We start from the raw sequence: 17259 nt of genomic DNA, 5'->3' as shown, positions 1-17259 counted from the left end.
CTTTTTGTAGGTTATTTTTTTCCATTTTGACAATTTTTAAGAGGTTTTTTTTGTGTTATTTATACTAAACCACTATCTGTTCTCTGTGTTACAAAAATTTTTTCAAGTCTATTGTTTGTGTATTAAGACTTTGTTAAAATATTTTTTGTAATACAGAAGTTTTTATGGAACAGTTTCTGGATATACTATATTTTGATGAATCAAAGATGTCAAAAACCTTTATTATTTATCACTAATTTTTTTAAAAAATCACTGGCAATTAAATTGAAACAATGTTTTGTCACGAATTCAAATTTTAGTTGTAGAAGGAACTTTTTCTGATCTTTAATATTGACAGTATAATTGTGGGACACACTAAAGAACATTGGGTTTTGTTAGCATTGATTACTTGACTCTTATATTTCCTCTACTCAATTATATGTCCCTAGAAGTTTAGCATCAGCTTCTGTTCAGAGTCAGCAGGAAATCTCTGACACATTGATTTTAGGCTCCTTAACAATAGCACCTCATTGGTATGAGAGTGGCCTCTCATACCTTTGAAATGTATTTTATCTTTTCCAAAAAGTTTGGCAATTTCTCCAGTCTCTATTGCAGGGCTTGGTGTTGATAGGCAATATTTTCTCATATATCTCAACTGCAAAATGTAATGTAGTTTCATCCACTTGTGAGCAACTGCCTTCCTGGTCCCATAAAGCACTTGGTTGTTGCTCTGTGTGAAGTGTGGATCTGGTTATTCTTACAGATAGTAATGATGATTTGCTTCTCTGTAACAAAGTCACATCCCTATACTGTTTGTATGCCTCAATAAGTATTTGTTAAATGAATTAAAGAAAAGAATGACTCCTATACCTTATTTCATCAAAATTTTTCTCCCTCATAGAGTCTTTTAAAATCACTAGTCTAGATTTTACCTTTTCTCTTTCCCTTCCCAAATTTTTAAGTATAATATCTTTATTGAAATATAATTCACATACCTTACAATTCACCAATTTAATGTGCAGAATTCAACTGTTTTTATTATATTCATAGAGATGTGCAACCACCACTACAATCAATTTCAGAACATTTTCATTACCTTTAAAATAAAGCCTTGTTATAAAAGAGAAAGAAAGGAATGTTTGTGTCTTGCTTTCATTTGTGAAGGATAACTTAACAAATAAAGAATTCCATGTTGGCAGTTAAAGGGAAAAAAAGAAACCTTCATACCCATTAGCAGTCACCTCTAGTTTCCAGAACTTCCAGCCCTACACACCCACTAGTTTATGTTCCATCTTGCATATTTGCTTTCCTGGATGTTTCATACAAATGGAGTCATATAGTATGTACCTTTTGTGACTGGCTTCTTTCACTTAGCATATTTTTAAGGCTCATCCATATTGTAGTATGTATTAGTATTTCATTCTTTTATTACCAAATAATATTTCTTTGTATTGATAGACTACATTTTATTCATGCATTCATCAGTTAATAGCCATTTGGGTTGTTTCTACTTTTTGGCTACTATAAATAATGCTCCACGTTTTTGTGTGGACATATGTTTTTCTTTCTTTTGGATACATACCTAGGAGTAGAATTGCTGGATCATATGGCAATTCTCTGTTTAACTTTTTAAAGAATTGGCATCTCACAAGATGTTTAACGTAATATCTTTATAAAAGGCAGCAGAAACAAGGAGAAAGATGATAAGGGAAGGGTGTTCAGAGGGCAATTACTATCAATGCGTAGAAAGACAGCTGATGAATACATAATTCCTTAAATAATGATTGAGCACCTGCCATGTGCTAAAGTGCTTGCCTGGGTGCAAGGGCTACTGCAAGAGAGGATAGACAACAAATAAATTAGGAAGTAAATAAACAATGATTTCAACTAGTGAAAAATGCCAAGAAAATAAAACAAGATGATATGATGGGGGAGGACAGGAGAGGATAACATTAGATAGGACAGTCAGGAAGGACTTTCTAAAGAAATCTCTTTTGAGGCTGAAACCTGAAAGGTAACAAGGTGCTCTTATTGTACCTTTGCAAAGCAGTTGCACTAATTCACTGAAATATTTTATCTTCATTTCACAACTTAGGAAAAAATAAAAGATGAATAATAGTATATCATTGCCTGCTGCTATTTGAGTGGAAAACATGAAATGATATCCTTTAAAACTTTCTATAAAGTAGAATAAATTGCCTTTTGTGTACATTTTCCTATATATAAAAATGTACATAAATTTATATATAAATATATAATATATAATATATATTACATTCTATTACAGATTATTTGTATATTATATATTATAGATAATATAATATAATACAATAATATAATATAATAATATAATATGTACATTATATTATATTATAATTGTATAATGTATAATATAATTTATATATATAATGTATGAATATATATTCATATATTATATATACTATAATATATAAATATATATTTTTATATTTATATATACCTATAATATATCTAAATATATATATTTATATATAACTATTATATATAAATATATATATTTATATATATAACTATAATATATAAATATATATATTTATATATAACTATAATATATATAAGTATATATATAACTAGAATATATATAACTATAACATATATATTTATATATAACTATAATATATATAAATATAAATTATATATAAACATATATAATATCTAATATGTAAATATATATAATATATAATATACAAATATATATAAAATTATATATTATATAAATATACATATAAATTGTATAAATATATATATTTATATTTATATAATATTTAAATATATAAATAATTTATATATAATAATTTATTAGATAATTTATAATATATATTATGTCAAATATATAATATATAACATATTATGTCAAATATATATTAATTATGTATAATTTATTATATTAATATTATATATTATTTTATATATTATACATTATACATTATATATTATATATTGTATATAATATAATATATAATATATTATATATAATATAATATATTATATATTATATATTATGTATATTATATATATTATATATTATTATGTATATTATGTATATTATATATTATATATTATTATGTATATTAGGTATATTATATATTATATAATATATTATGTATAATATATAATATATCATATGTATTATGTATAATATATCATATATTATATATTAAACATATAATATATAATATAGAATATAATATATAATATATTATATATATAATACATAATATAGAATATAATATATAATATATAATATATTATATATTACATATTATATATAATATGTATATTATATATTATATATAATAGATATGTTATATATAATATATATAACATATCTATTATATATAATATACATAATATATATATTATATATAATATATATATTATATATAATATATAATATATATTCTATATTCTATATTCTATATTATATTATACATATATAAGAGATATATAATATATATAATCTATATAAATATTATATAATATATTCTATCTTATAGAATATATTATATATTATTTATATATATCATAGAATATATTATATATTATATATTTAGTATATTATCTATATTATATATAATGTATATATGAGATATATATAATAGATATTATATATTATACATTATGTATAATATATAATCTATAATATATAATATAATACATAATATACAATATATATTATATATTATACAATATATTATATATTATTATATATTACATATAATATAATATATAATATGTAATATATAATCTATATAATATATATTATATATATAATCTACATATATAATATATAGATTATATATATAATCTATATATATAATATATAGATTATATATATAATATATAATATATTCTATAATATATACTATAATATATAATATATTCTATAATATAGAATTATATATCTTATATAATATAATATATAATATATAATATATAATATATATGATATATAATATATATAATATATAATATATATGATATATAATATATATAATATATAATATATATAATATATATGATATATAATATATATAATATATAATATATACAATATATAATATATATAATATGAAATCTATATATAATATATAGATTATATATATAATCTATATATTATATAATATATCATATATTGATTATATACATATAATCTATATTATATAATATATAATATATTATATAATATATACTATAATATATAATATATTCTAGAATATAGAATATATTATATAATATAGTATATAATATAGAATATATTATATAATATAGTATATAATATAGAATATATTATATATTATAGAATATAGTATATTATATAATATAGAATATATAAGAAATATATAGTATATTATATAATCTATAGTATATTATATAATATATTATATATTATATAATATATAATATATTATATAATATATTATAGATTATATAATATATAATATATTATACAATATATAATATATAATGTATATAATATATAATATATCATATATGTCATATACAATGTATATCATATATATTATATATTATATAATATACTATATATTATATACATAATTATATATATAATATTATATATAATATATAATTATATATAATATTATGTATATAATATAATATATATTATTATATTTAATATAATATATAATTATTATAATATCAGATTTAGTAGAGATGGGTATTTAGTAGAGATGGGGTTTCGCCGTGTTAGCCAGAATGGTCTCGATCTCCTGACCTCGTGATCCACCTGCCTCGGCCTCCGAAAATGCTGGAATTACAGGTGTGAGCCACCGTGCCCGGCTAAAATTTCAAATTAAGTGTTTCTGAGCTTAGTTCTTCCTATCCCAAGAATATGGCCCAGCAGATCCAATGGTGCTTGAGTAGGATATATATATATATATATATATATATATATTATATCATCTATAATATATTTTAGATGATATATCTATAATATATTACAGATGATATATATAATATAGATGATATCATATAACATATTATAGATGATATCATCTATAATATATTATAGATGATATCATCTATAATATGTATTATATTATTGTATTATATTATATATATTTATTGTATCATGTATTATATTTATAGTATATGAATATATAATATATATTATACAATTATATATATATATATGAGTGGGATGTCACTTTCCTGCCTACACTGGTCTGAAACTTTTTGCTTCAAGAAATCCTCCTGCCCTGGCCTCCCAAAGTGCTGGGATTACAGGAGTGAGCCACTGTACCCAGCTAATGTTCATTTTTTCTATCTCTTTTATTTTCTAGGAATTGCAGTCATTACATTTGGTAGGTGTGAACTATTATGTCTCTATCTTTATTGTAAAGTAAATCCCATGATTGAGGAATCTTCTATAGTCTCCTTACTGTTTATGTACTCAATCTGTGGTTAACATTCTTTGTTATATTATTTGTGGAAATTCTCAGCAAGAGACAAAACAGTCTCTTTCTACAGTAGTAGTAAATCCAGAAAATGAAAATATGATGTGTTATCAGCATCCATATTTGTCCAAGGATGTGGACCAAAAGACCAAAGTAATTTGAGTGTTCACTAGCAAAGAAAAGATAAGCTTTGTTCTGGGTAGAACCACAATAACAACAATTAGTTAGGTTTCTATCAGGTTACATTCCACAAAGCATATCCAGGATGGTTTGATTAAAGCTGAAGCCTCCCTAAAGCTGCCAAGCTGAATTTAGATATAGAATTGCCTGAAGGTAAGACAATAAACTGAAAAGCAACCGTGATTCTATCTTAGTCTGTCTCACACCCTGCCTGTTTTAATTCTTCCCTCCTTGCCACTATCCCACTTTTTCTGGAATTTATCCCTACAAAGACCATTTTGGGAAGCTTTTGTTGGACAACACCATTCATTCATTCAGCAAATATTTATTGAGCACCTTCAGACAAACTGTCTTCCCACACAGATCTTACATTACAGTGATGGGGGAAGAAAATAAACAAGGAGCAAATAATACAGTTTTTAAAAGGGATAAGAGCTATAAAGGAAAAAAAGAGCAAGATAGTGAGGAAGAAATTGAGGATGTGGGGTGAAATTTAGGTTGGTCATGGAAGGTCTACATAGCACTGCTCATTGCTCCTCAAGAGCCTTACCACTCCTTTCTTTGCTTGAAGAATATTGGTTTCCCTCTAAAGCAAGTGTCCATATGCTTTAGTGAAAGGCAGGCCCATCTGCACCTCAAGGGTTAAATCTTAACTGGTTTGAGCCTATTGTGGTGGTTCTATCTCTCTTGCCAGTGATTGGTTTAGGACTGGGACAGCGAGGCAATCTTGGTCAATGAGATTCAAGGGAAAGTTGGCTGGAGACTTCTGGAACCATTGTCCCCCATTTTACACAAAGATATGAGGAGAATATATTGTCTCCTTCAGCCTTTAGATGTTTGAGGGGTGATGCTTGGAGCTTCACTTGGAGTGAAGCTAGAGGCTTCTTGCAACTATGAGAGGGAAGACTGAAGATGGAAAAGCAAAAAGATAGAAAAAAATTTTAGTCCCAGAAATCTCTGAATCACTTAATTGGTGTACTCTGGAGCCACACTACCTCCAGACTTTTTATTATGTGACATAAATACGTTCCCTTGTTATTTAATCCATTTGAGTTAGTTTGTCTATTGCTTATAGTCCAAGGCATCTCTATAGAAGATAATATGTGAGTGGAGATGTGAATGATAGAAGAGCAATTCAATTGAAAGTCATCTTGTTCTCTTAGTTCATCACTATGTGATCTTCCAAGAGAACCACAGGACCAAGATATGAGGAGACCTGGATGACTGTTGTAGGACCCCAGGCATCTAGGCAATGTCTTGTTTATAATTGCCACATGGAGGAATCCTAGAGTCTGGAAAGCTTAGCAAAGTTCATGATTTTATAATTGGCTTTGTTGTAAGCATAAGTGATTTAAAAAATGTGTAAGATATTCTGGGTTAATGATAGTCCTGGGAGTCTGGATCCAAAAATGAACATCCTTTTGTAGTAAAAACTCAATGTTATCAAGTTCTCAGGACTGTTCAGATTTTATTGTACTTATCTAAGAATACACTCGTTACTGAAATTCCTATAAGAGATATGACTTTATTTCAAATCATAAGCTAACAGTAGTCAAAGACTACAGGTATTCATACCTCAAATAAGAATAGAGGTAATGCTGATTACATAGAACATATGGGAAATATTGAGGTTATGGAAGATAACCAGGTTATTATTCAAGTGCAGTCTACTCATAGGAATGCCATTTATTTGCTTATTTATTTTAAACCCAACTCTCCAGATTTTAAAAAACTTAAAAATCCACTCATCTTTATCTTTACTTATTTTTTGCAAAAGTAATATATGGATTCATTCTATGTGGACAAAATAAGACAATATCAAAAAAAGGCCTCATTAATTCTCACGCACCCCTATCTGCAGACATAATAATAATAATTAGGATCAATTGAGAACTTAATATGCACCAGAGATTGTGTTAAGTGCTTTTATATTATTTTATTTAATCTCATACCCACCTCATGTGGTTGGTACTGTTATTTTTCCTGTTTTCCAAATAAAGAATCTGAGGCCCAGAGAAGTTAAGAAACTTTCCCAAGATTCCTCATAAGTGATAGGGAGGGGATCAAAAGCTGGGCAGTCTAATTGCCGGGCACATGTTACTAAACTGGGTGCTTTTCTCCATTGATATAAATCCTCTTCATTCCTGTCATAAACATGAGTCACCTTGCATTAAGCATGTATGTAGGTGTTTGTATTTACTATTTTTTGACAGATTAGAAGTTGGTGAATAACAAATGCCAAAAGATACAGGGCACAAAATGGAACTCTGAGATGGTTGATGAAAGATGAGAAAGATGCAAGGAGGAGCAAAGGAAGAAATGATTGGGGAACAAACTAAAATGAATGAAGGCGATTAGAGAATTAAATGTGTAAGCACTATGATAATCATGGAAACAAGAAAGGATGCAATGAGGTGGTGACTCTATACAATTTCTGAAAGGGTCAGAGACTGCAGAGAAAGAGGGATTTTTAGCTCTCTTCATGCCACATAATGGTATTGTGTAGTTGTTTTGAATACATTTTATAGACAAAGATTCCTAATCCTGTGGTCAAATAGCCCTTGAATTCTAGATACTTGGCTGAATTGTACTGATTATTAGGTGATGAAAACATTGTACAGTGGAATCTACAACATGACTATTCCCAAGAGGGCAGTCTAAATAATGAAGAGGGCACAGTTCTATTCCTTGGCTAGTAACAACAGGCAATATCCATAGCAACCACAGCAGCAATCTCTTCATAAAACCTCATGTGTATTGTGTGTGTGCTTGTGTGTGTTTAGAATGTATTCAATAAATACTGACTATCGTGTTTAGAAAAAAAGTTATGAGAACAGGCCTGTGATAGACATCTATGACTGCCTACTCAAGACAATTCCCTCTTTTTCATACCTATCAAAACCCTAATTTTACTTAGTTAAAATTGAGTCCATAACTTGGGGATAAACCGTGATGGATCTAAACCATAAAAGCAATCCTATTCTCTTTTGGTCAGCGATATGTTGAGGGATGAGTGTGTGACTCAGTGTGACAAAAGAAATGGAATGGAAAGTCTGTAGGGGAGCTTCTGGGGAAGCAAAATTTCAAATCTATATAAAGAAAATGCTTTTCGCTCATCCCTCCACTTCCTGCTTTGGATATTGTCTTGAGGATGTTATATTTAGAGCTGGGCAAATACAAACAGGGAAGGTAAAGGCATGCTCCTTGATGACATCATTACACTGCCGAGCTAGTCCTGGATCACCTATCAACAGACTTCATGTAACAAATAGTAAATGTCTTCATGTTAGTTGGGTTTTCTGTGACTTGCGTCACCTAAAAAAGACATAACAAATGAAGAAGTGAATGGATGAATGCTGAACTACATTCATATAAACATACCTGAATTATTTATTGTATTTTTATGACTCATTATTATATCTTAAATACACATCATATTGACTGGCATTCAATCAATACTTATTAAAATTAATGAATAAATGATGAATGGAAACGAAAATACAAAAATCAAAATCTAAGATAAACTTTACTGGATAAACTTTGACGATTGTTCCATAAAATGATGTATTATAATGTCTAAGATCAGCAAGTATTCAGAGCTCCTGCAAATCGCCAAATACATTTTTTATTTGGCTGGATATATGCTAAATTTAAGAAATGGAATGCAAATAAGCAGAGACTAAAAGCTTTTGCTGGCTCTGACATAAGGTATTTTGGCAGAGGACAAACTCAATAGTGAAACTAAAGAATTCATCGTAAATTGAAAACACTGATCTAAAAATTCAGCTTACATCATCTTTTAATATATCTCAATCACCTAGAAGAATATATGTAGCATTGTGAGGGAATATGTTGATCTGTTACTCCCATTTGAAAATGAAATTCTTCCATATCAGTATTAATTAAATACTGCCTAAAGAAGCCAAGCATGCCTCATCCTTTAGTCTTTCCTGCTTAGCTTCTCAGCAGGTTGTTTTAGATTAAGAACTATACAATAAATCATTTGATGCATGTAATAATTTTTATATTATTTGTTAAATTTTTGCCAGCTAATACATATAGGTAATAATCATGATTACAGATCGTGTGGGAGTGAAGAAAACATAAAGTGCAGAAGTTGACATATCTATCAACAATGGCCCCAAATATGAGTAGTCAGTTTGTCAAATTGATTATCCTTTTTAAAACTTACATGCTCATCCTCTCACTCTCATTTATTTCCTTCCCATAGGCTTTTAAATGTCACCCTTTAAAACAACAAAATAATCACTCCTAACCTTACATCTTGATCTAGCCAACTTCAAATCTTCCTTGTACTTATCTCCAAATTTCCTGAGTTATCTATACTATTTGAAGGCAGATGAAGTCAGTGCCTCACCCAACTCCTCTAAGCACTCAGCTTCCAGTACAGTCCAGTGGCATCTTATTAGGTTGATGCAAAAGTAATTGCAATTTTTGCCATTAAAAAATACTTTAAGCAGCCAGGACACCCTACCTGGGGACTTCTCTCCAGTCTAGTGCAAGGCACTCCAGAGGGTTATGGGAATTTGTGCCCTTGGGAATATCCCTCAGCCAATGATGGGTGGAAGCTGGAGGATAAATATGCATGTCTTAGTCCCTGAGTGAGGACAAGCCTAACTCTGAGGTGTGTTCTACATTGTGTCCCAGAGGTCCCCAGCAGGGCTGAATCTCAGTTAACCACAGCAACAATCTGCTCAGTACCTCACCCTTTACTCTCTTCCTTCCTTTCCCTTCCCTTCCCTTTTCACTTTCTCTTGCTTCCTAGGATTGCCTTTCCCCAAAAACCCACTTCAACTCAAATTCTTGTCCTAGGATCTGCTTTTGGAGGAGCTCAACCTAAGACATATCCAACATATCTACTTCCATTTCATCTCCCCTCATCACTCTCCAACCACTCCCACATGGGTTCTGTTCCATCACATCACAGAAAATCTCCGTGTCAATGAATGCAAAGGGAATTTTCAACCCTTACTTAGTCTCTAAGCGACATTACACAAATTAATTGCATCCACCTTTTTGAAACATGCTGTTGACACCTTGACACTGTATACCATTGGTTTTCCTTTTACCTCTCTGCCTATTTCTGCCTAGTTTACCTTGCAGGCTCATCAATGTTGAAGTTCCTCAAGGCTTGATTCTGCAGCTACTCTTCTTACTCTAAATTTTCTCTGATTTCATCTACTTCTTCATTTTCAGTTACCACTCATAAGGAAATGAGTCACACATTCATATCTTCAGCTCAAACCTTTGGTCTGCATTCCAGATTTGCATATCTAATTTTCTAGTTTATGTCTCTTCAATATCTTAAAGGCATCTCAAACTCAACATGATCCAAAAGAAAATACGATTTTTCCACCAACACCCTGTACCATCCTATTGGTTTCTATTTCTGGGAAGTTAACAGTATCCATTCAGCTTTGAAAAGCTGAAACCTAGTAATCATTCTCAATTCATCCCTCTTTTTCATCATCATCCCACAACATGTCTAATCCATCATTAATTCAATCCTTTTGATTTTACCACCTAAATATTTTTGAAACCATTGACTTCTGTCTCTTACCATCTTCTGAACCTCTGCAAACACCTCCTAACTTGCTTGCCCACTTGCCCTGTACCACTGTCTGTGATTCATTATCAACAGTACAGTCAAAGTGGTATAATTATTTCCACCCTCATCCCCATCTTCAGATTTAAAACACTTTAAAGACTTTTCATTACTCATCAAGTAGACACGAGATCCTTAATCTACCCCCACAAGATTGTGCCCATCTGGCCTCTACCTGTTTCTTCAGCCTCATCTTGTCCTAGACTTTCCCTTCATCTCCCTGGTCTGGCCATAGTGACTTTTCTTGTGCTCCTTCATACATAGTCCTTAACATGGGGTCCTTGTATATACTGTTTTCTCTTCTTAAAACACTTCCTTTCCCCCGTCATTTCTTCCATACTTACTAATTTTTCAGATCTTAGATGAATTGCTACTTCCTTAGGGATGTTTTCATTCACCTATGTGACCAGGCTAAATCCTAATATAAGTTTTCATCACACTACATATCTGTCTTAAATTACAATTATTACAGCTGAGATTCACAGTTATTTGTTCAATAAATGAATAACTGAATTGAATGAGTGAATGAAGAAAAGTTATAATCCCAAAACTAAAGGAATCTTATTTTCTTCTGTTACGGGCTGAATTGTGCCCCTCTCCCCAATTCATGAAGCCTTAACCTCCAGTACCTCAGAATATGACTGTATTAGAAGATAGCGTCTTTAAAGAGGTAATTAAGTTAAAATGGGTTCATTCAGTCATTACTTGATATGACTGACTGGTACTCTTTTTTTTTTTTTTTTTTTTTTGACAGGGTCTCACTCTGTCACCCAGGCTGGAGTGTAGTGGTGCCATCACTCCTCACTGCAGTGCACCCTCAACCTTCCAGGCTCGAGTGATCCTCCTGCCTCAGCCTCCTGAGTAGCTGAGACTATAGGAGCGCACCACCACGCCCAGCTAATTTTTATATTTTTTGTAGAGATGGGGGTTCACCATGTTGCTCAGGCTGGCCTTGAACTCCTGGACTCAAGCAGCACTTTCTTATAAGAAGAGAAGATTAGGACATAGAAAACACAGGCCGAGGGATGACACACAGACACAGACACATAGAGAAAACAGCCATCTGCAAGCCTAAATGAGAGGCCTCAGAAAAAAACAGCCCTGCTAACACCTTCATCTTGGACTTCTGGCCTTTAGAACTGTGAAAAAATAAATTTATGTTGTTTAAGCCACCAAATCTGTGGTACTTTGTTATAGCATCCCTAGCAAACGGATACATCTCTTTTACCTCAATGGGTTGGTGTGCACTATCTTGGAATGCACCCAACACTATCTCATGCCTCAAAAACTCTTCTCACATACTTTGCCAAATGCAGCTTCTGACTGCCAGGATGTTCCCATCTGCTCTAAAAGAAGCAGTATTCATCACTGTCCCATGTGTTCAGTGTGAAAGCCAATCTTTATAAATTGAGGGATGAAATAACCTTGGTGTTATGTGTAGTACCCTCACTATATGGATATGGATCAAAAGTATATGAAAGAAGTCTCTTAAGACAGTACTTTTTAAGGAAGCTGCCTTTAAGCCATTTGACACCTTTGTTGTTGGGGGAATGTATTGTTTCCCTCTCTTTTTTAAGAACAAACAATAATATTTCCTACAAATCTTGTGACCAAGAATCCTAATATTCCTACTTTATTTGTTTTGCTCAGAGCAAACACAATAACTGGTAAAATCTCGTGTTTGAAATTATAAGACAGATACTTTAAATGGAAAGATGGCATTGGTCAGGAGTAGGATATTATAGAGCTATTTGTTTATTTTTAGAGAATTAGAGATATTTTAGAGAATGTCGTGACTTATTAATTTGTGAATATGATAGTATTAATAGTAGGACAAGATTTCTCTTTGAGTATGTTGTATCATTTCTGTGAGAGATGCTATAAGCGGCTAATAGCCTAACTTTAAAGCTAGCCATCTTTTCAAATATAATTAATATTTCTCTGTGTTATTCTTAATGCTCCATTAACTAGTGCAGAGTAAGTGGTCCTACTGCCAAAAGCCTTTTTCATTAAATGGAAAATACATTTACTCCCTCTGTGAATTAATGAAAGCCATATGGAATTTAGAGCAGAAAATTCTGACTTACACATTTTGTTTTAGAGAGATTTAGAAAATATAGAGCCATTTGTGCCCAACAGGACTCCCATATGCTTTCATATCTTAAAACAAAAATACAGAAACAAACGTTTCAACTTTTTCTCAACTATCACAATTTTCATGTGTATGATTACAGCAAGATTCCAAGTTGTATGTGATTAATAGCAATGAGATACACTGAACATCAAAACCTTTGGAAGGAGGGGGATTCTTTGATGGGTTTTCTCCTGATTCCATAAATCTCTAATATGTTAGAAGTTTGAATATGGGAATGAGGGCTGGCTTCATGGTTAGTTTAGATGATGGATGGTTATATTCCTGGCCTGAAGGAAATTGTGTGACTGCCCAATTCAATAGCTATGCAGGGCCAGATGTGGTACCCACTCTGGGAATCCAAGGACACAGAAATCTATACTAAGTCTTTATCCACTAGAGGTACACAGGTGTGCAGTAGGGAGGCCCACACATGACCGATTGATGACTCCAGAATTTGCATGAAGATGTGACTGTGTGGCTTAGGTAATGGAAAACATTGAGGACTTGTGTCTTCTGCATATCTGTCCTTGCTCCTTAGCTCAGTAACTATTTATCAAACACCTACCATGGGCCAAGCAAACAGAGTAGCTGAGATGCCCCAACACATAATAATGTGATATACAGTGAGACGGCTCTGGCCCTCTCTCACTGCTTGTTCAAGGACGGCCACCTCCAAGGATTGATGTTCATTTATGAACATCTTTTGAGGGAATTTGCTTATTTTTGTCACGTATCTCCAAAGGTATCATTCCCCATCTAACACAAAACATTTAAAACCCCCTTCATATCTTTTCCAAGGCCTAGGATATCAGTTCTCAAACTTGAGCATATATCAGGATCACTTGTTAAAACAGGACTTGTTAAAACAGATTGCTAAGCCCTAGCTTCAGAGTTTCCAATTCAGTAGGTCTGGGGTGCAACCCAAGAATTTACATTTTTAACAAGTTCCCAGGTGATGATAATGTTGATCTTGGAACCACACTTTTAGAACCCCTGGGTCATGACACAGCCATCCCCAAGCAGTCAGAATCCCCATTGTTCTTACCTAAATACTACTCCAGGCCCTCTCAGCTCTTCTGTAGTGAAGACATCTCCCAAGTTTTTCACCACCCAAAATGCCCCACTTAAAAATGAAAAGAGAAGAATCACTGGAAGGAGAAAGCCCTCTATCATGATTTCATCACTAGTTGAAGTAATTGTACCTCCATCTTAATGATAGACAATTTATTGAACACTTGCTATGTGCTAGAACTCTGAATAACAACAGTTAACATATACTGAGTAGTTATCTGTGTGTTAAGCACTAGTAATAGTAATTTAAATATATTATTTCATTTGATCCTCACTATGACTTGTTTTATAGGTAAGGAAACGAAGGTATAGAGATGCTATAATTATCCCAGAGACATGTGACATATAGCTAGTAAACAGTGGAGCCATAAATATAAAACCAAGAAAATGTAAATTTTGAACCATTAAGATATATTACCTTTCAACAAATGTATCTTTGTCTGTCTGTCTATATATCTAGCTACCTAAATTTCACTTAATGTTCACAAAACCTTAAAAAGTAGGCACTATTGGTCCCATTTGTGGCAAATGAAGCTCAGAGGCATTAATAACTTGCCCACAAGGTCAGGGATAGGTGAGAACGTAGCCTGGCTGACTCCTGAGCACTTGCTTCTGGCATATAGTGGGTTATACTTGCCTTAGTAGGCAGGAATGGCTATTGTCCTCCCAATACTCATTGTGTGTCCTTGACCTGGTTAGGGCTCCTCCCCAAAGTGGATGAAATGAACGGGGAAAGATGAGTATGGAGCCACTAGGGTTCATACCATCTGAATGACAATGTACTCTTGTCAAAGGATTAGAACAGTTCCTCAAACAGACAGATGGTTGGCCAAAATTTCCCGAAGTGCCAAGAATTTGGCAGCAGTTGTTGGGTGAGGGGCCATTTTGTCTTGGGATTTTGGTTCTAAAGTCTAAAATGATTGCTCTGCGGGGACTAACTGGCCCACACTTGGGCTCATCAAGATGCAGGGAATTCCTGAGACCCCAGATTGTAACTTATAGCAAAATTAATTCCCCCTCATGCAGAATAAAGAACTCATTCCCCTAGCTGCTAAAAAAATTAATGACTGACAGATCACAGCTGAGTCTCCCTCCAGAAGTTGTTCTTGGCCGAGGATAATCACTTCATCCGAGGTTATGTTTCCTTGGGTAGCAGGGGGACATCCCCTATCCAATGAATGGTTGATGCAGGGGCATAAAGATATTCCTAGTTGCAATTCAGGATATCTATGCAAAGCCATCCCAGCTCCAGAGATCCTAGGGTGACCACCCTGGGATCCTCTTGTGACTGTCTGAGGCCCAGCTTCTTCCACCCAGCCTGATTCCTTCTCTTCCCTCACAGATGTTGATTCCAAGACCATATCCCAATAGAGTTCCTATGTGGTAATCCCCATCTCAGAATCTGCTTTTCAGACTTTCCCTAATATCTGAGACACCAGTTTTTAGGGGAAATGCTAGAGGGTACTGTCACCTCCCATAATTACTTCTCTTTCCCTCACCTACTTAACGACTCATAGAGAGGGTCTGGAGAAATGGTATCAAAGATGATAGACAAAATAAAGCTGACTGAGATCACAGCCAGCATACTAGATTTACTCAGAAGCTCCAGTAGTTTAAATACATTTGTCAGAGATGCAGCCACAATATCTGAGACAGAGTGGAGTAAAGCTGACTTGTGCTATAATGAACACTTCTCATTTTAATTTGTGGGAAAAGTTGTTTGTATTGAAAGAAATTCTTTAAAACTCTCTACAACAGCATCTAGTTGTTTTTTCTCTTTTTCTCTCTCCCCTCCCTGCCTTTCTCCCTTCCTTCCTTCTTTCTTTTCTCACTTGTTTACTTGCCTGCTCACTTGCTCTCTTGCTTTTGTCAGAGCTTCTGCCTTCACCAGAACTTTTAGCTAATAAAAATGTTTGCCAAGCCGACTCCCAGAAGTCGGATGCAACATTATTGAATTCTAAATTTTATATAACATGGGCTGTAATCAAGGTGGGGATCCTTACAGAAAAGTTATTAGCTTTGGGGATAGAAAGCTCAACAGAAGCATAATAATTAAATTGGCTCCCTGTTTTTATTTTATTGAGAACACTAAGCTATATTGATCTTCTTTCAAACCAGATGGTGATTCATGCAGCCCCTTGCAGATATTTTCTGAAGTGCTAATAGTAAAAGAAATAAACTTGACAATTCTACTCCAATGCACTAAGAGATATTAGAAAATCCCAACACTTAGAACTTCAAAGTGTCTGGCTTGGGGTTCTAAATGCCTTCAAGTGGGAGGACTCAACTGGGAGATGCTAGTTCTTTATCTGGTGGTTCTCCCAACATGGAGAAAATCTAAGAAGAGAACAAGATGAGTATAGAGTGTCAGTTTTGCAAGATGAAAAGGTTCCAGAGATCTATTTTGCAATAATGTAAATATAGTTAACCCTACCAAACTGTACACTTAAAATGGTCTAAAGGATAACTTTTATATTTTGTTTTACACCAAAATTAAAAATAAAATAATTTTTAAAATATATAAACAACAGAAATTTATTGCTCACAGTTTTGGAGGCTGGGAAGTCCACAAATCAAGGTACCACCAGTCCTCTGGTGAGAACTCACTCTCTGCTTCAAAGATAGCATCATCTAGCTGTGTCTTCACATGGTGGAAGGGAAATACTAAAATAAATTTTTTAAAAACAGTGAGAAGCCAGGAGCAGTGGCTCACGCCTGCAATCCCAGCACTTTGGGAGGTTGAGGTGGGCAGATTGCTTGAGGCTAGGAGTTCAAGACCAGCCTGGGCAACATGGTGAAATCCCATCTCT

This window comes from Pan troglodytes, chromosome X, assembly GCF_028858775.2.
Source record: "Pan troglodytes isolate AG18354 chromosome X, NHGRI_mPanTro3-v2.0_pri, whole genome shotgun sequence".
NCBI lineage: Eukaryota > Metazoa > Chordata > Mammalia > Primates > Hominidae > Pan > Pan troglodytes.
The sequence above is the reverse complement of the archived record's forward strand: the minus strand, read 5'-3'. Positions refer to the sequence as shown.